This window comes from Carlito syrichta, unplaced genomic scaffold (assembly GCF_000164805.1).
Source record: "Carlito syrichta isolate Samal-C Ts95f unplaced genomic scaffold, Tarsius_syrichta-2.0.1 Scaffold301513, whole genome shotgun sequence".
NCBI classification, from domain to species: domain Eukaryota; kingdom Metazoa; phylum Chordata; class Mammalia; order Primates; family Tarsiidae; genus Carlito; species Carlito syrichta.
The window spans coordinates 325,471-346,875 of record NW_007245609.1 but is presented as its reverse complement, the minus strand read 5'-3'; the positions used below and the strand labels follow the sequence as shown (position 1 = coordinate 346,875).

The window sequence follows — 21,405 nt, the reverse complement described above, 5'->3', positions numbered from 1 at the left end:
GTGACATGCTCATGGCCACCACAGCCTTGATCTGCTGGACTTAGGCGATCCTTCCGTCTCAGCTTTTCAAGTAGCTGGAACTACAGATGCATGCCACCACACCTGGCTAGTTTTTTTGGAACTTAATGTAGAGACGAGGTCTCACCAAGTTGCTCAGGCTGATCTCGAACCCCTAGGCTCAGGCAGTCCTCTCACCTCAGCCTCCCAAAGTGCTGGGATTACAGGCCGAGTCACCGTGTCTGGCCTGCTGCAGTCTCTTTAAAAGAAGATGAAGTTGGGTGATGGAGGGTGGTACGAAAGGGTGCCTTAGCATCCCACTAACCAGTACTGATTCAGACAGGCCACATAAAGCTGACTACATTTCATAAGGTTTATTTAAAAAATGTTTCTTTCGATTTTATGTATTGACACAAAAGGAGCACAAACTTTGGTCATAAAGCCTATCCTATGTTTGGGTTATCCTTTCAGAAACTTAAAATAATCCTCTGACCTGCAGTTCTGCAATTCTGCGTCTTCTGTGTTTAACAGATGGGGGAAGGGTGGCGGGGGTGGGGTGGGGAGAGAGGGAGAGAGGAAGAGGGGGAAGAGAGGGAGAGGGAGAGAGGGAGAGGAGGGAGGACGAACATGCGGCAGAGGTAAAATTGGCAATGGCTCCTTAAAGAGCAGTTACATAATAAGCAAATAATAACTCTGAACACTGCCCACTAGAGAAGTTCAAAACATCTCCATAAGTAAACCTGTGTTCACTACTCATTCCCTACATCCTGTGGCTTTCTCACAATTACCATGATATTGCTCCTTAACTACTTCAGAAGACCTTGAATCTCTAGAAATAGCTTCTCTGTAGCACAGTATCATCCAAGTTCCTTTCTAAGGAACCATTTATCCAAAATTAAAATTTCACAGTTCCCTGAAAACTGTGCTGATTATTCTCCATTTGCCCTTTTATATCCATTCCCTAGTCTTTTCTGTGTTGTTCTATGTCCTGTGAGGCTGTTCTCAAAACCCTGGGTCACTCCCTTGCTCTCTGGCTTACAGTTGAGTTCAGGCAAACGGAAAGAGACGTTATGACATTTATCCTCCAACTCCCAAATTCTTCTCCTTTAATATTGTCAATATTTTCTTTCTTTTTCTTTTTTTTGAGTTGGAGTCTTATGCTGTAGCCCAGACTGGAGTGCAGTGGCACGCTCCTGGCCACCGCAGCCTTGACCTGGTGGGCTCCGGCCATCCTTCCATCCCAGTCTTCCAAGTAACTGAAACTACAGGTGCGGGATACCACGCCTGGCTAATTTTTGATTTATTATAGACATGAGATCTCGCCAAGTTGCCCGGGCTGGTCTCGAACTCAGACAATTCACTCACTTCAGCCTCTGGGATTATAGGATGAGCCACTGAGCCCAGCCACCAATATTTTCTATGTAGGGGTATCATTTCTTCATTTCTTACTTTATTTACTGGCCTCAATCACTACCTCTTCTGGTCACATAACCAACAGTACACACATAAAGCCGAGTCTCTGCAGACTGCCAAAGTACAGAATCACCAAATGCAAACTCCAAAGATGAACAGAGCAAGGATTTTCATCATACCTAAGTTGGTAGCAAGGTTACATGCCAAGTGATAAATAAAAGGACAAGCTAGAACCAACATTTGATTTTTAAATTATTATTTTATATTGAAATCTTATGTGGTAGCATTTTGATGTTAGAAGAAGGAAGGGAGGGAGAGAAGGAGGTAGAAAGGGAGGCAGGCATGCAGACGGGCAGAGGAGGAGGAAGAGGAGGAGCATCACCAGTAACAACAATATAGATGAGACTGCATTAAGAATTTGAATCAAAGGTCCTTGATACCAGAAACCTGGCCTTATCTCTATTACCTGTTCTTATGTCCTATATCTAAAGCAATGCTGTATTTTAAACAGGTTTCATTTTTATTTTTATTTTTTTAATTTATTTATTTTTATTTATTTATTTATTTATTTTTGAGTTGGAGTCTCACTCGGTCGCCCAGACTGGAGTGCAGTGGCCACTCCCGGCCACCGCAGCCTCGACCTGCTGGGCTCCAGCGATCCTTCCGCCTCAGCCTTCCGAGTAGCCGGAATTATAGGCATGCGCTACCACGTCTGGCTGACTTTTTGATTTATTGTAGAGATGAGGTCTCACTGCCCAGGCGGGTCTCAAACCCGCGGGCTCAGGCAGTCCACTCACCTCAGCCTCCCAAAGGCGTGGGATTACAGGCTGAGCCACCGAGCCCGGCTACAGGTTTCATTTTTAAAGTAAAATAACATCACAAGTTAATTATTCAGAGACCTATTATCTGGGTCTCTGCTGCTTCTCTTCCCATTCCCTTTATTGGTCTATCTTTTAGATATTTCCACAAGATGGAAAAAAGAACAAATTTAAACTGGTTAATCTGACCATATCACAGCAGTTCTGCAAAAGGTTTTATAGAAAAGGTGACCAGAGCTATTAGGAAGAACTTTATGACTTCACATTGCTACTTTTGTTTTGTTTTTTGTTTTTTTGAGTTGGAGTCTCACTGTCACCCAGACTGGAGTGCAGTGGCCACTCCCGACCACTGCAGCCTCGACCTGCTGGGCTCCGGCGATCCTTCTGCCTCAGCCTTCCAAGTGGCCAGAATTACAGGCACGCGCTACCATGCCCGGCTGATTTTTTGATTTATTGTAGAGATGAGGTCTTGCTGCCCAGGCGGATCTTGAACCCGCGGGCTCAGGCCATCCACTCACCTCAGCCTCCCAAAGGCGCGGGATTACAGGCTGAGCCACCGAGCCCGGCTATATTGCTACTTTTGAAAATGATACACTCTGGCACAATTTAAGCCAGCAAGAGCTTCTTATCCCCAAATATATCCTTTCCTACAGTGACCAGGACTACTGCCCTCAGTCTATATTATGTTTTATTATTATTATTTTGAGTCAGGGTCATACTCTGTTGTCCACACTAGAGTGCAGATCATGGCTCACCATAGCCTCAACCTCTTGGATGAATGTGATCTTTCCAACTCAGCCTCCTGAGTAGCTGGGGCCAAAGGCATGTGCTCCCACACCATGCTAATTTGTTTTTTTTTTTTTAGTTGGAGTCTCACTCCGTCGCCCAGGTTGGAGCGCAGTGGCACACTCACGGCCACCCCAGTGTCAACCTGCTGGGCTCTGGCAATCCTTCCACCTCAGCCTTCCAAGTAGCTGGAACTACAGGTGTGGGCTACCACGCTTGGCTGATTTTTTATTTATTGTAGAGACAAGCTCTTGCCAAGTTGCCTGGGCTGGCCTCGAACCCGCGGGCTCAGGTAATTCACTCACCTCGGTCTCTCCAAGTGCTGGGATTATAGGCTGAGCCACCAAACCCGGTAATTTCTTGTTTGTTTGTTTTTTTGGGTAGAGATGAGGTCTTGCTATGTTGTCTAGGCTTCTGTTGTCAAACTTCTGGTCTCAAGCGATCCTCCTGCCTCAGCCTCCCAAGTAGCTGGGATTACAGGTGCACACCAATGCACCTGGCTTCCAGACCTTTCTAATCACTAATCACCAAGGCTGCTAGGCATAAGGAAAACCTAGAGAACTTTACAAAGGGGCATTAGCAAGATGATCTCAATAGAAAACAAAGGTTGAACAAGCGCGCGCCCACACACACACACACCCTTCTGGTGCTGTGCTTTCATTGTTTTCTGCAGGCTGGGGACCTGTGAGCAAAGACCATAATGAGAATGTCCATTCAAAGTTGTTTGAATTTCTAAGAAGACAAGAAGTGGGAATATGCCAAAAACAAGACCCTGAGAGTCTTTTTTTGGTTTAAGATGTCTTATCTGGAAATAAGCTAGAGCCATAATTTAGAAGAAAACTAGAGTTGCCTGTCCTGCCAAATTGCAGTCAAAAGAAACATGCGTTTTGGCCCAGGCAACCCTGACTTGTTTCTGAAGGGTGAAAATAATTTTGACCTGGCAAGAATGAGTGTTTCTTTCATTGGGTGAATTATATACTACTAAATCAAGACTATCACTATTCTTTTTCCCCTAGAGACTTCAAAGCAGCTGCCATACATTCTGTTCCCCATTACAGACAATGGATAATGAAAGGTGGAGGTACCATTGATCTGCATCACTACTAGAAAAAAATAAAAGAAACCTAGAGACTTGCCCCAATTATGTAAAGCCCAGAATTCCCAGTTCTTTGATTCAACCTGTCACCTGCTAACACCCACATCTGACTCTTGAGTTTGGATACTTTCAAACCTAATCAGTATACACTGAAAAGGGTAGAAACAGGAACTAATTAAGAAATACCTGATTATGGCCGGGCTCAGTGGCTCAGCCTGTAATCCCGCGCTTTGGGAGGCCGAGGTGAGTGATTGCCTGAGCCCACGGGTTCGAGACCCACCTGGGCAACTTGGCGAGACCTCATCTATACAATAAACCAAAAAATTAGCTGGGCGTGGTAGCGTGCACCTGTAATTCCTGCTACTTGGAAGGCTGAGCAGAAGGATCACCGGAGCCCAGCAGGTTGAGGCTGTGGTGGCCGGGAACAGCCACTGCACTCCAGTCTGGGTGAGAGTGAGACTTCAACTCAAAAAAAAAAATAAAATAAAATAAAAAATACCTGATTTTGTATTAATTTACATAAACATCAAGACTTAAGCATTTACAAGGAGATTTTAGAAACATCCAACAAAAGAAAATGAAATCTAGCCAAGTTATATAAACACTAAAAGTTAAATTCAATGGAACAATTGTCTAATTTCTATGTTTTTTCTAAACATCAACATCCCAGCTCATTTTGTAATTTCCCATTTTAGGCAGGAGTTAATGTTTAGCTGCTAAGATTTTTCTCTATTTTGAAAAACTTTAGCTGAAAAATATTTGCGTAAAAAATTATTTTTCAGTATTCTAGTTTGATCTTCAGGAAATCATACTAATTTCTGGATAAGTAGAACTAGTTTCCATACAATGGACAGAGAACCTGAGGAACAACTGCTGAACACCTGAAAGGCAAATCACACTGAAAGAGGACGACACTTCACTTAAATCTTAAAAAAATCAAATGACAAAATTCTTAGCATATTAAAAAATTAGTGTTGTTGATTTGAGTTTGAAGTGCAGATTGGAGCCCCTCATCATTCTTGATGAAGTCCATTCCAGAGCAAACTCATTTGCAAACAACTTTGACAAACAAACTACAATATATTTACATGAAAGGAATAGAGAAGAATAAAAACAAAGTCATCCAGAGTTGCTTGAATATCACTAGTGAGGCAGAACCAATCATGCAATGGCACCTGCTGTCTAAATGGTTCCTGATAATCCACAGATTCAACGGGGAATCATAGTAACAGATCTAGTACAAAAACAGGAGCACAGCAATAGCAGGGGGTGAGAAACTCCTTGGCAGAGGGGGAAGGCAGAAGTGGTATAATCAAACCAATTCTGAAATTGCAGATTTCCTACAACTAGAGAGGTACCAACTTGCTCTGCCAACACAACCATCTATCTATTCCCAGCTTTCTCAATGTGGTTTATTTTTCTTTTTCTTTTTTTGAGATTGGAAAACAGTTTATTTAGAAAGTAAATTAGAGAGAGATAGTGAGAGATTGATTCACCTCCCTAATGTAGAAGGGACCAAAGCTAGGAAATTTGGTGGCTATAGCTCAAAGAGCCACATGGACACACTAGAGTTTAACAAAGAAATGTCCTCAATGTGGTTTCTTTAAGTTATTCATGACAGCACCACTAAGCGGAAACAGGCAGAGTTAGAAGCAGCATTTCCCTTGGCCCTCCTTGAGAAAAAGCAAATCAAGCTATATAAGGAGAGTAAAGATTGAAATGACCAAGGACAGGAGGACTTTCAAAGTCAGAAAATGCTGATTTGGGGAGAAAAAGTTTTGGATAATATTTTTTCTGGGGTTGTGGGGTTGTTTGGGTTGTGGAGACTAATTTTGTTAGGTTTTCAACTGAAAAAGGTCTTCCTGTTTGTATTCCTATAGTAGTTTGCTAGGGTTCCCATGGCAAAATCTCATAGACTAGGTGGTTTACAAGACACAAATTTTTTATTTCTCACGAATCTGGGGAATGGAAGCCCAAGATCAGGTGTCAGTAGGTGTGGTTTCTCCTGAGGCCTTCCTTCTTAGCTTGCAGATGGCCGTCTTCTCAAATGGTCTCTTCTTTGTGCACAAGCACCTCTGGTGTCTCTTTTTCTTCTCATAAGGACGCCAGATATTTTGGATTAGAGTCTCACCCTAACAACCTCATTTTAAGTTAACCACATCCTTAAAGACTTTGTCTCCAAATATAGTTACATGCTGAGATATTAAAGGTTGGAACCTCAATGCATAAATTTAGGGGGGGATGGTGGCATGTACTTGTAGTCCCAGCTACTCGGAGGCTGAGGCAAAAGGATTGCCCGAGCACAGGAGGTCGAGGCTGCAGTGAGCGATGATCTTGCCACTGCATTCCAGCTTGGGTGACAGAGTGATACAAGGACTCAAAGAAAAAAATAATTGGAGGGGCCACAATATAACATTCTCCAATGTTTAGAGAATCTTGTGCTTATCAAGTATCTAGTAAATGTAGTTGATGATGGTAATCACACACTTAATTCCTGGCTTGCTGCTCAATTGTATAAGTAGGAACTTCTAGTAGTTAGTAAGAAAAACCGGTCTGTCAGCCCAGTCAGGCAGAAGCCATATCTAGCCTTATTCTCATTGAACTTGATTTTGAAATGTTATTTAATCTATAGGGTCTGCCAGGATAAAAGTTGTCAGGAAGGGGATTAGAAAACGGCACAAAAGAAATCTCTCCTAATCCCTACCTCTAGATCCTATTAAGTGCCTTGCCTGCCATGTTGTGTCCCAAAGTCTAGCCCTGAAGACTGACTTAGGATCTGGCACACCATTCTATGAAGGGAAGGAGAAGGGATTAATAGTCCTTGCATGAAGTTAGTCACCAGCCTCCCTAGCTCAAATAGCTTATTGCAGACTTCTGGAGGTGGTGTGGAGAGAGAGAGAGCAAGAGAGGAGGTGGCAGAATTCTGAAATCACATGGGATGCTGGGGTCTTCAAATGCAATAATCTTCCCTTACATTAAGGCTGTGCTTTACAGTTTAGGAAGCCCTTCACATACATGATCTCATTTGATCCTTAGAATAGTTCTGTTAACCACGAAGAGACAAACCCAGACGGAAAGTACTTTCCACAACTGTAAAAGTGAAGAATTTGCCTATCTGACCCAAAGCAGATCTTTTCAGTCACATGTGGCAGAAAGAGTGCATCAGAAAACACAATGCATTTTAAAAGCTTTGATATACTTTTGATTCAACTTACAGAGGAAAAGAAAGTAAGGCCCTATGTACTTAAAACTGTCCACAATTCTACAAACTACAGTTTAAAAATTCAGTCTTTTGCAAAAGAGAGAGCAGGTAGTCAGGTCCTAACTAGCAAAGATATAGACTTTCTTACTTGGTCACCACTCATTCAGTATATTTTGAAAGCAGTGGAGGAAACACAAAGATTGTGGAAGATGCAGGTGTCCTTTATGGACCCTTGGGAACAGTGAAATGCCTAAAAAATGAAGTGTCAATTACTGAAAAATTGGCATAGAAGATGGAAGTAGGAGAGATATGGGAAAAGTCTGATAAATCTTGAAGAATTAACAAATTCAGGAGGAGATAGAAATTACACAAAATAACAAAAAGTAACGATAATGGTAATATTAATAAGCAATAATAACTAACAATGGCTAACATTTATTGAACACATACAAAAGCCATGCATTATGCTAAGAGCTGTACATGCATGCATCATATTGGTGAGGATAATTTTATCTCATTTCACAGATGAGGAAAGTGAGGGAAGATAAGGAGTAATTTTTTTTTTTTTTTTTGAGTTGGAGTCTCACTGTCACTCAGGCTGGAGTGCAGTGGCACACTCATGGCCATCCCAGCATTGACTTGTTGGGCTCAGGCGATCCTTCCACCTCAGCCTTCCAAGTAGCTGGAACTACATGCATGCACCACCACACCCAGATAATTTTTTGATTTATATCAGAGACAAGGTCTCGCCATGTTGCCCAGGCTGGTCTCAAACTCCTTGGCTCAGGCAATCCTCTCCCCTTCAACTCTGCCTCCCAAAGTGCTAGGATTATATAGGCGTGAGCCACCATGCCCTGCTAAGGAGTAATTTATTCAAATCCACACAAGCAACAAGTGGCAGAGCTAGTTTTAAACCTAGGTCTGTCTGGCTTCAGAACCTGAGCACTTAACCATTTCACAATCCTGACTCACATTCGTATGTAACATAAACACCATCATTAATAGTCACTGAGTAGCCACATGTGAATGCTATTCCACGATCCAGTTAACTTTAAGAAATACTCAAAAGAAAATTGGGTGTTGGCAGTATGATACTCAGAGTCAGTCAATCTTAAGTGGCCTATAAAATCCACTGTATAGACAGGCAGCGCGTGCATCTTGGCTGCATTTGGTAGATTTTTAACAAGAATGTAGTAGTGGGGCAGTAGCCTAGTTGAGTTAATAAGTACATGCGACCAGGCAAAGAAGCATATTATAAAGAGACTCAGTTCTTATTATAAGACAAGACGGACTCTCATTCCCTCTCTCCTTCCTTGTGTATGTGGTGGGGGAAAGAGGGAGACAGGAAGGATTTAGTGTATAGCTATGCATTACCATCAGCAGGAGAAATAGAGGCAGGGTTCACCTTTCTTGTTCTGTGGACCACGTGCAGAGCTCCTTGAATGAGATTCCTTCTTCCATTACCCAAGTCAGACTCAGTAGAATCAAAATACCTGCTTAAACCTAGGGTTTTTTCATCTGTAATCAGGAGTAATCAGGAGGAATTTCCAATTCTCCCTTGTTGTCTGACCCAAGAACACCAAATTATTCACACTGAAAAAAAATCACACCAGCATTTACAGGAATTTTTGAAATGCAAAAAAATTAATTAATTAATTACAAATTTAAGCCTTTAACATCTTTCATTTTTGGACCATTGGTTCTGGTCAAGCTAAAGGTAAGTAGGACTGGGTAGAAGAAAGGGAAAAAGAGAACCCTTGACAATGCCCCAAACAGCAGTGTTCACTCATACACAATTAAGACTTGACTGATAGTCATTTAAAACATAGCGTGAGCACAGGCAACATATACACTACTATAAATAAAAATAAACAAATAATTAGTAAAAATAAATAACCTTTATTGAATTTGTAGTCTATTCTTTCATTGAAAAGAACACGTCAGGCTGGGCTCGGTGGCTCAGCCTGTAATTTCAGCACTTTGGGAGGCAGAGGCAAGTGGATTGCCTGAGCCCATGAGTTCGAGACCAGCCTGGGGAACTTGGCGAGACCTCGTCTCTACAATAAATCAAAAATTAGTTGGGCACGGTAGTGCATGCCTGTAGTTCCAGCTACTTGGAAGACTGAGGCGGAAGGATCCCAGAGCCCAGCAGGTTAATGTTGGGGTGGCTCTAAGCGTGCCACTACACTCCAGCCTGAGCAACAGAGTGAGACTCCAACTCAAAAAAAGAACACATTTACCATAGTACACAAGATTATGTCAGTAAACCAGAAGACTGAACTACCTAAGAGGAGTCAAAATAAATAGGACAAGCCAGGCTCAGTGGCTCAGCCTGTAATCCCAGCGCTTTGGGAGGCTGAGGTGAGTGGTTTGCCTGAGCCTGCCTGCAGGTTCGAGACCCACCTGGGCGGCTTGGCGAGACCTACCTCATCTCTACAATAAATCAAAAATTAACCGGGCATGGTAGCACACGCCTGTAGTTCCGGCTACTCGGAAGGCTGAGGCGAAAGAATCGCCAGAGCCCAGCGAGTCAAGGCTGCGATGGGCGGGAGCGGCCACTGCATTCCAGTCTGGGCGACGGAGTGAGACTCCAACTCAAAAAATAAAAAAATAAAAAATAAATAGGACAAAATATTAGCCAAAACAGCAAACCACTTTGCAGAACAGTGAGGTACAGCTCCAGTGGAGGTATAAGAAAAGTATCTTGACAGTATGACTTATGTATTTTCTCTGTAAAATTACAGTATCTGTTTATCTTGTCAATTTAGTTTGGCAAGGTCTTTGCCTATGGAGGAAGCATGAACAGACTAGACTATGGTCCTTAACTCCTAGATGAGATGCTACAGTTGGGTTTTGCTGGTGTCTGAAAGGTTTTGCTGGTGTCTGAAGAGTTTTACATTTTCCATAAAATGTAAGACATTTGAAATATTTTTGTCATATAATTTCAAACATACCAAAGATACAACAAAAATATGACTCTTTTATACTCTTTACCCAGATTCACTAACTTTTCAATTGTTTACATTTGCTATATTTGCTTTGCCAATCTCTCTCATAATCACTGGAGAGTAAGTATGGGATGCTATGCCCCTTTATCCCTAATTACTTTAGTGTGTATTTCCTAAAGAAAGGACATTCTCTTACATAGCCACAGTTATATAATATTGACAAATACGATTTAGTCCAGTCTTTCTTCAAATTCTAGTAAATGCTCCAATAATGTCCTGTATAGATTTTTTTTTCTCCTGGTCCAGAGTCAAGTGTATTATCATACATTGCACCTAGATGTCATTATTCTTATCTTTTACTCATACTATTTTTCTCACATGGCAAGTTCTCACTACTGAATCTTACATATCTTTCAGGGACTACATTAATCCAGTTTCCTTAATGGGGATTTTCCAGATACTCCAGCCAAACAGGCTTCTCCCTTCTCTGAATTTGTGAAAAATGTAATGATCTTATAAATGTGACAATCATTGCACACTATCTTTTTTTTTTTTGAGTTGGAGTCTCACTCTATTGCCTAGACTGGAGTGCGGTGGCTGCTCCCGGCCACCACAGCCTTGACCTGCTGGGCTCCGGCGATCCTTCTGCCTCAGGCTTCCAAGTAGCTGGAACTATAGGCGCGCGCTACCACGCCCAGTTAATTTTCAATTTATTGTAGAGATGAGATCTCCAAGTTGCCCAGGTGGGTCTCGAACCCGTGGGCTCAGGCAATCCACTCGCCTCGACCTCCCAAATTGCTGGGACTATAGGCTGAGCCACCGAGCCTGGCCTGCACACTAACTTATATTGTTTGACTCTGTGCCTGGGCATGCCTATCTATTTACTAGTTCCTATCTCCAGTGTATAACAAGTGCTTTGAAGTCATATAGACCTAAACTTAAATCTAAATCAAGACTTCACCACTTTCTAGCTGTATGGCTGGTTAAGTTTTAGTTTCCTAATCTGTAAGATGGTGGTTTTAACAGATTTAACAAATAAGCTTACTGTGAGGATTTAATAATGCATTTAAAACAACTTGACAGTTTGGGGGTAGAGGTAAAACTCTGTCTTACACCTCTCTGATTTTACCACAGTGTCACATAACCAACAATGTTAAAATGCTATTGGTCAGTTAAGCAGTATCTTTTTTTTTTTTTTGAGTTGGAGTCTCACTCTGTCACCCAGACTGGAGTGCAGTGGCTGCTCCCGGCCACCACAGCCTCGACCCGCTGGGCTCCGGCGATCCTTCCACCTCAGCCTTCCAAGTAGCTGGAATTACAGGTGCGCGCTACCACACCTGGCTAATTTTTGATTTATTGTAGAGATGAGGTCTCGCCTGTCCAGGCGCATCTCGAACCCGTGGGCTCAGGCTATCCACTCACCTCAGCCTCCCAAAGGCGCGGGATTACAGGCTGAGCCACCGAGCAGACTAAGCAGTATCTTTATTTATGTTCCCAAAGGCAAGAATAGTACTTGACTCTGACACTAACACAGTGAGCCTCTAGCAATCCAGTCTGATCAAGGAACTTTACTGGCAGCCTGAAATCTGCAGCAGCATCCTGCTCCCCGAATGCTCCTAATAGCTGCCTCCTGATATTCCGCTGCTGCCTGTACTAATCTAGGAAGTACACATCCATCCGTTAGTGGAAGAATACTAAAGGCACCACGGTTGAGTGTATTCCTTCTCTCTAAGCTCTGGTTGTGACACTGGCCAACGCAGCAGAGTGGAAGAGTATATCACAGGGCATCAAACACAAACAAAACTCCAGGCTAGCACTGCCAAGGACATGAGCCAGCTTAGGGGCCTGCTAATGAGCACTTTGACTAAAAAGCAGGGTCAGGAGCTCAGGGGCCAACCCTGTCTTTCCTGTCTACTCATCACTGTCAATCCTTAGAAAGAAGAGGAGAATACCCAAATTAAGCAATTTTCTTATAATCAAATTGAGAGACAATTTTAATATTCAACAATAACACTGAAAAATCAGGAAGTCCACAGTTAAAATGCCATTCATACTTCATTTCCCTAATTCCCTTGCCCTTATTGAAAGGGCAAGGGAGCTGGTACACAGAGCATTTCCAATCTATTGTTTGAGTATGATAATCTCATCCTCCCCACCTCTGATGAAATAACACAAGACCCGCCTGGGCAGCAAGACCTCATCTCTAACAATAAATAAAAAAATCAGCCAGGTGTGGTAGCGCATGCCTGTAATTCCGGCTACTTGGAAGGCTGAGGCGGAAGGATCGCCGGAGCCCAGCAGGTGGAGGCTGCAGTGACCGGGAGCGGCCACTGCACTCCAGTCTGGTGACAGAGTGAGACTCCAACTCAAAAAAAAAAAAAATTATTCTATTTCTATTAAGTCAATTTTCTGTGTCAGAGATTAGAAGAAAACAAAGATTACAGCAGCTGCATCAATTCCTCAAAGTATATATACAAGTCATACCCTTCTACTCTGATGCGCTGGCCATTGACATTTGGAATCAAATTTAATTTGGATTTTTCTCTGTTATTAACTCAAATATTCTATAATTTTTCTGTTTTCCTTTCTGTCAATTAGAACTTCAAATGAATGTCAAAGGCTGCCTAGGGATAAAAAAAAAAATAAGTGAAACAAGAAAATCGCTATATTTTCCTCATTTCAAACTAAGAGGAGGGGTTTTCTGCCAAGCTGATGAAAGATAATATCCTCATAATTGGACTATGATGAATATTTACATCTGAAAGCTGAAAAAAGAAAATTCTCATGCAAAGACTTTATTTTCACTTCATCAATATAGAATTAAAAATACTATAACATAAACATTAAAATAGAACTTTCAATACTGTCATTTATAGGGTAGAGGTCCTATAAATATGAGTAGGGGTATGAGTCTGAGTCTGCCTCTGAGAAATACAGTTTTAGAAACGTGAATTCAATGATTCTCTTGGAAATTTTCAGAACATCATGTATATATGTATGTATGTGTTGAGTCGGGGTCTAACTCTCACCAAGCTTGGTGTGTAGTGGTGTGATCATGGATCACTGCAGCCTTGAGTCTCCTGGGTTCAGATGGCCCTTCTGCTTCAGCCTCCCAAGTAGTTGGGACTACCATACCCAGCTAGGGACGAGGTCTTGCCACGTTGCCCAGGCTGGTCTTGAACTCCTAGGCTCAAGCAATCCTCCCCCCTTGGCTTCCCAAAGTGTTGGGATCACAGGCATAAGCTACTACGCCTGACCAACTTTTATAGACATCTTTAATTCAGGAAAGAAAGGCCGGGCTTGGTGGCTCAGTCTGTAATTCCAGCATTTTGGGAGGCCGAGGCGAGTGGATTGCCTGACCAACCTGGGCAACTTGGCCCGAGCCCTTGTCTCCACAATAAATCAAAAAATTAGCTGGGAATGGGAGTACGTGCCTGTAGTTCTGGCTACTTGGAAGGCTGAGGCAGAAGGATCACTGGAGCCCAGTAGGTGGTTGTTGGGGTGGCCGTGAGTGGGTCACTGCACTCAAGCCTGGTGACTGAGACTATAACTCAAAAAAAAAAAAAAAAAAAAAAGGAAAAGAAAAACCTTCTCAGTTCACTCCACGGCATCACTAATGAGATCTTGCTATTATGTTTAAAAATTTAGTATATTTAAGTCATTTGAAGGTTAGGATTAGAAAGGAGTCTTTGCAAGTAATTTCTACTATTTTAGTACCCAGCTTCCCTTTCTCTTTACAGGAAAATCAGGAAGCAAGCCCTCTCCTTCATTATCCAGGGAATCCAAAGCAGTATTATAGGGGGAAAAAGTCACTGATTTGAGAGTTTGATGATTTGGATTTAGATATGGCTCCACTTTATTAGTGTGACCTTGGGAAAAAATTTAACTTTTTGCATCTTGGTTTCCAAATCTAAAAAAAAAAAGGAAAAACAATACCCACCTTATAGGAATGTTAGAAAAAGACTAAATAAGATAGCGCATGTACATGCACATAGCACTGTGTCTGGTATGAAACAGGCTCTCAGTAAATGTTAGTCTCTTTTTTTACTCTGTTACAAATATCCAGTCCCCTGATACTTTATAAGGAGTTCTGCTAAACACTAACTACCAGCTCTATTTTCTTCAAAACAGGCATTTGGCTCTTAATAGTGACAAATAGTCATGTGAAAGACTCCGGGGGCCAACAATGTCCAGAAGAAACAAAAAAGTTCTCACATTAGGGAACATTACCAACTGCTTCAGGCTATGACAAGCCCCAAATGGTAAATCCCTTCCTGCATGTTTTTACAGTGTTACTTAACATCCTGAGAACTTTGTACTCTTCCAAGTCTTTTTCTCCCTGCAAGGATCAGGGACACTATTTACCTTCTTTTCCCCTTAATAGAGGTTTTTATTCAACAAGACCACCCACTGCATTCAAATATTAGGAATCTGAAAAGGCTAGGTTCAACCATGAATAAACTGGCAGAGTCTCAAGACTCAACAGTAAGCCCTTCTTAACCTCTTAAAATCTGGACTTCTGTGCTTTCTGTTCTTGGAAATAGCATACTTGCCGATGCACTGGTTCCAACATGTCTGTGTATTTCCCTCACCTACATTACCAAAGAATTTACCAATGCAGAAGACTTCTTACAGAGGTCCTGCATGTCTAACCCTGACTATAATTTAATAAGCAGTGCTTCCTAGCCTGTCCTACTTTTTGGTATAGACAGACCTTGACACATGGCACCTCCTGGAAAGCTCTGAACTAAAGGGAACTTGAAAGAATCAATTACCATTGGTGGGCTGGTTGGAGCTCAAAAAATAATACCCCAAAATATGGCACTTTGGCATGTTGAGAACTTTGAAGTAAAAGAGAATGGAAGGCCCAGAAGTAGCCCCAGAAGCAGCCTCTCCCTGACATTCTCTTGCCCTTCTGTCTCCTGCCTTTCTTTCTCCCCCTAAACAAGTCCTAGAGATTCTGATTCCTCTTCTCCAAGGTGGGCCATAGAAACTAGAATACCCCTTCCCCAAAGCAAGTCCTAAAATCTAGAAAGGTCACTCTTTCCCTTCTAAATCCTCATTCCACAGGAGTCCTATCCCATACCTGGGAGGAAGGAATGCTACACAGACAGGCCAAGAAAAATCTGAACAGACAGGCCTTGCTCAGTTTCCCTCCTCAGTCTATTACCATTAGATTATACCCTGTGTCCAATCACATTTCTACACAGCTGTCTGTTCTTCATGAAAACTAAGCATTAAAACATAACTTACTCACGGTCTTGGGATCGTCATTCTAAAGGCTCTCATGTCACATAAAAATTTGATTAAATAGCATGGTGGCTCAAGCCTGTAATCCCAGCACTTTGGGAGGCTGAGGCGAGAGGATTTCCTGAGACCGGGGGTTCAAGACCAGCCTGGGCAACCTGGTGAGACCCCGTCTCTACAATAAAAAAAATTAGCTGGGCATGGTGACACATGCCTGTCATTCCAGCTACTTGGAAGGTTGAAGAAGAAGGATCACCTGAGCCCAGTAAATTGAGGCTGTGGTGGCTACGTGCATGCTACTGCACTCCAGCCTAGGTGACATGTTGAGGCTCCAACTCAAAAAAAAATTTTTTTTTAATTAAATAAATTTGTTATGCTTTTCTCTTGTTAGCCTGCCTTTGTTATAGGAGTGCTGGCTCTGATCCTTACTATGGGTAAGGAAAGGTATTATACCTTTTCCATCCCTGCAGGGCTCAGGACACACTACCCCAAATATGCCTCTATGGCAGAAGGATTATTTTGAGAAACTGCAGGCAGAAACAGGAGAAGAGCAGTTAGCCTTTTGTAAGAGAAGTTTATATCTACAAAGAAAATCTCCATTCCTAAGGGTAGCTCCCTTTCTGAAGCAGGAAAAGAAATAACTAGAGAAGTCATAGATGTAAATATGCATTAACAAATCTTATTCTTTGTTTTACAGTGCTTTTCCTGGTCATCTCAGCTTGGCCTTTCCCCATATCCTTTTTTCTTTGTTTCAGAGAATGGTGACATTTAAGTCTAAAGTTTAAATTATTCCTTTGAGATCTACTCATTTCTCTGAGTTATCGCCCATATATGCAGGAGGTATATGAAGGGGACCCCCCCCCACAAAAAAACCCAGAATTATCTTTTTGGAGGGCAGGTCCCTTGTAATACACTCAGAATTTCGGGAACATTAAGATTCCTTCAGACCAAATGGTCAACCAAAGTTTTTATCTGGAAGTTTTGAGAAGGCTGTGTCATGATTTGTGGAAGAAATATCCCGAGTTGTAGCAAACAGGTGACTGGTTCTTCTACCTTGACAACGTACTTGCCCACACTGCACTGAATGTTCAGCAGTTTTTGGCCAAAATCAGCATGATTCCCATGCCCCTCCCCATTCACCCAAAATTGTACCAAGCAACTTTTTTTGTTTCCCCAGATGAAAAAAAGTCCTAAAAGGGAAACATTTTGCCAATGTAGAAGAGGTGAAACAAAAAATAGCAGAAGCTGTTTTAAAGCACCAAAATTGATGAGTTCAAAACTGTTTTGAGCAGTGCAAAAGGTGTCTAGATAGGTGTAGTGCATCAAATAAAGAGAATTTTGAAGGTGACTGAAGTTTTTTTTGTTTTTGAGTTGGAGCCTCACTCTGTTGCCCAGGCTGGAAGGCAGTGACACACTGCTCAGGGCCACCTCAGCCTTTACCTGCTAGACTCAGGTGATCCTTCTGCCTCAGCCTTCCAAATAGCTGGAACTACACCACGTCTGGCTAATTTTTCTTGATTTATTGTAGAGGCAAGGTCTCACCAAGTTGCCCAGGCTGGTCTTGAACACCTGGTCTCAGGCAATCCTCTCACCTCAGCCTCCCAAGGTGTTAGAATTAGGCATGAGTCATGGCACCTGGCTGAAATTTCAACATGTAAGAATAAATACATAATTTTAAATAAATAAGTTCCCAGTGGTTTTTTTTTGGAGGGGGGGGTCCCCCCTTGTATGTGTTATTAAACTTCTATTTGTTTTTCTGTTAGTCTGACTTTTTTTTTTACAGGGTGTTCCAGATAAGAACACATTAAAGATGAAGGAGAAAATTATTTTTCCTCCCCTATACTACAAGCAACATTGAGAGAAAGGGTATACAAATATAAACCTATTTACCACCGAACACAGAGGCTTTAACCATATAAACATAATCATTTCAACTCCAAGTAGCTTAGGGTCTACACTCCTCACAGAGATGATCACTCTTTGCTCCTGTCAGAACTGAAGGAGAAAGTAGACATCAGAAAAGCATCCAACGTTGACTTGGGCAGCCAGTTCTCAATGTAAGGATCATAAAATCCTAAGCCAGTGAATTAGGCATAAAACACTAGTTGAGTGTCTTAAAGTTGCCAGGTATAGGTGTAGACAATGAGGATTCAGCTTTAAACAAGAGTGTCTGCCATTAAGGAGCTCCCATTTTAATGGAAAAAAAAGAAAGCTTACATTAAAACTTAAAAGGCTATTTCAGTAGATCATGTAGATTAATATTTTTGGTGGCACGTGAAAACTGTTAGCCACCTCCCAGGCAGTTTATTCAGGGGGGTAAAGAAGACTGAATGAATTATTGATAGAAGCTGACCCAGTTACAAAATTCAATTCTCACATTTTTGTCTAGTTGCTAGGGCTAGCGTCATTGCCTCTGTCCTTTGGTAACAAACAAAAGCAGGATGACATCATTTACAGGGAGATAATGAAGACCCAGAGAGTATAAAATTACAGAGCAGAAAACAGAGGATCAAGGCTCTATGTTCACTTTTATCACTTAATATTCACGGGAACTTAGGTAATTCACTTAAAAGTCTTTAAGCCTGATTTTCTTAATCTATTCTATCCATTTCATAGAGTTTTAAAGAAGCTTTAATGAAGCAATATACAATAAAAAGACTTGAAAATGTTTAAAACATTGGACAAATGCTAACTATAATTGCCTAATCAAAATGTTTATAGGAAGACTCAAATGAGAAGAGACAGAAGTAACTACATCAAGACAAAAATGAGTCCCTGCTCCTGTGTATTAGCTGTTTTGAAATCTTCACTTCCATTCCACTGTCCAAAAGACATTACCTTTTGGAGGAAATGGATCCCAAAAAGTGATGCTGGGGTTTACAGGGTCCTTTTTAATGATTACCCTCAACTAAGCCAGATTAGAAAATTACTTTCTGAAAAAATTTTCATTTCTTGGTATACTGCCCCATGATTAAATGTCCTTACTTTATGAGTTATTCTTACACATTATTTGCAATTAGGAGGGAGGAAGTTAAGTATGAAGTCACCTGAAAGGACATAAGATGGAGTTAATGTACCCAATGAGCAGTCATTTTAACATTGCCTAGATTTGTCATGTTTTTCTGGCAGTTCACTTTAATTTACCCTCTAATCACGAGTCAAGGACAGAACTGATTTCTCAGAGGTAGCTATTGAGAGTTGCTTTACAACCCCTCTCCAGCTTGTTTCATAAGCAAGTTAACCTAATCAGCTCTTCATGACCTTCATGATACAGACCCCATCAACATGGCAAAAAAATCATGTGATAAAACTACCCATCTGCATTCTGTCCATCACCTGACGTTAGTACCTGTGTTTACCTGCCCTCCGTGACAATACGGAGCAGACCACCACCCAATACCTTAATAACCTGCCCTCATCAAACAAAGTAAAAGAATTCAACCTGGAGCAACCAACCATTTGCCATTGCTTTACTGTAAGCTCTGATGTGGCTACATGCCCTGGAACTATGGCCACCGCCATGTTTCCTAAGCTTTGGCCTCCTCTCCTACATTGGGGAGGTGAATCTCCTCTTTCTCGCTAATTTATTTTTGAAATAAACTATATTTTCTAATCTTATTGCTGTGCAATTCTTTGCATCTTTCATGCAACACCGGATCGCAGACACCCCCGTCGGGTCTGACCTAACATCATCTTTCTTAGCTATGAAGACACTGATTATCAAGCACCTTGATAATCTCTCTTCTTCTTGGAATACTGCCCTTCTGGGTATCTCCACAGTCACCACCTTAAATTCAATTGTTTGTGGGCCAGGAGGACCAAGCCGAGTTAGAGCTACCTGAGGCAACATGGGGAGAGGTGAGGAGCAGTGGGACCAAAATGGTGAGCACAAGTATCATTTCTCAGCTCTAGCTTGTTGTTTTTAGAAAAGTGGGCCCAGTGTTGTCAGGCCTTTGTTATTTCAAAAGTTTCCAGATACTATACCCCCAAAATTATTTTATTTGCAAAATGTTTGTAGTCATCTATATCGTGTGTGTGTGTGTGTGTGTAGAGAGAGAGAGATAGATATGGAGAGAGAGAGAGAGTCAAGGTCTTACTATGTGGCCCAGGGTAGTGCAGTACAGTGGCACAGATCACGGCTCACTGCAGCCTCAACCACCTCGACTCACGTGATCCTTCCACCTCAACCTCTTGAGTAGCTGGGACTACTACCATACCTGGCTAATTTTTTGATTTTTTTGTAGAGATGAGTTCTTGCTGTGTTTTCCAGGCTGCTCTTGAACTCTTGGGCTCAAGCAATCCTCCTGTTTCAGCCTCCCAATGTGTTGGCATTATAGGCATAAGCCACCGTGCCGGATCAAGGCATACTATAAATTGAACAATATCAGAGCTTGATGCCCCAAAATATGCTTCCTTGACATAGGATTTTTTTTTGAACTAAAGGCAACCGAGCAATAGCAAGCATAGAAAAATTCTCTATTTGAATAGAGGCAGATCATATATTTCCCTTTGTGAAATGTCCCCCACTTTTGTTTATTTATTTATTTAAAACTTTATCTTAAAATTTTGGTTACAGTTTCATTTTTTTTCTTAACAAGTCTACTGTTTAATCTCTCAGGATTAAAAAACAGTTATTAAGATTCTAAAGAATTAAACAACAAAGGAATGTCAAGGGAAGGGCACAACTGCCCTGTTCTCAGGGGTGCAACTGCTATTCCAATTTAACGCCTAGCTTCAAAACAAAATGAATTTTTATATTCTCTAAATGAAATAATGTACAACCACCACTTTCATCTGATGTTATTATAACTTTCAAACACTAGGTTTCATTTTAAGCTAGGTTAAGAGAAAAAAAACCAGGAATGATGGCTGACCTTAATATGTAGGGTGTACCTTACAGGAAATTTTAACAATCATAACACAGTAATAATGCCATTAGTAATGAAGTCCTCAATTTAGAATCTGGAACGTTCTTCCATCAATGGGGGGGAGGGGAAAATTCAGTCCAATGAGTTTGTCTCAAGATCTTCATCTCTTGTTTGCTCCACTTGTGTTCTCTTTTCAGAAACTGGATTAATGCTTTGAGCCCAAAATGAGATATATTTTTATTACTGTAGATTACATGTTGTTTGGTGCTCAGTTTCCATTTGTTCCTCTTGCTTGCGTTTTCGAGCTGCTGCCTCTTTCTCATGTTGACCTTTCAGCATATTTCTTCTGTGAGCAGTCTGAAAGTTTCTCCCACCTTTTCTCTTCTTTTCACCTTCTTGATCTTCTCCTTCTTTAGAATCAGAGGTTGATGTAACCACTGTTTTAGCTAAATTTTTCCTTTTTGATTTGACTTCCTTCTTCTCCTCTTTTTTGTCTGGCTCCTTTCTTGGCTTATCTTCTTCCTTTTTAAGCTGCTTTTTAGGTTGTTTTTCCTCTTGCCCCTTTTTCTTACTTTTGTCTTCTTCAGGAACTATGTCACTCTCTGAAGGACAGGGTTGTTTTACCATTTTGGGTCTGCCTTTTGGTTTTGGAATCTTGACTTCTGTAGCTGCAGGCCGTTCTCTTATAGGACTCACTTTTAGATTAACAGATGCCGTTGCTGGCGTCACTACTTCTGCTTCCTCCGTTTCTACTTGCTTTTCTGCCTTTCTCTTTCTCCCTCTTCTGGCAGCTTTTGCAGTGGTTATGTCAACTGCTTTAGTCACATCCTCATTGCTGCCTTTTTCTTCATGGTCAGTATCTTCCTTTGAAACACTAGTTTCTTTTTCTTCAACTTCAACATCAGATGATGCATTTGATTGTTTAGCTGATGCCTGTTGACTTGAAAATTTCACTTTTGGATTGTTATCTATCTCCCATAAACCTTCATTAAAACCTTTTCGTTTATTTGGTTTGCCATACTTTTCCTTA

General features: G+C 41.5%; 1 protein-coding gene and 1 pseudogene across 3 annotated transcripts in view; both read right to left on the bottom strand.

Moving 5' to 3' along the window:
* The window catches only part of COMMD1 (copper metabolism domain containing 1), a 164,128-nt gene that overhangs the window by 4,646 nt on the left and 138,077 nt on the right, over positions 1-21,405 (bottom strand). The gene's annotated exons all lie outside the window — the stretch shown is intronic.
* The window catches only part of LOC103257068, a 16,507-nt pseudogene continuing 15,546 nt past the window's right edge, over positions 20,445-21,405 (bottom strand). Inside the window, exon 2 of the transcript XR_002481793.1 lies at positions 20,445-21,401. The product of XR_002481793.1 is annotated as a PC4 and SFRS1-interacting protein pseudogene (transcript). The remainder of the gene's footprint in view (positions 21,402-21,405) is intronic.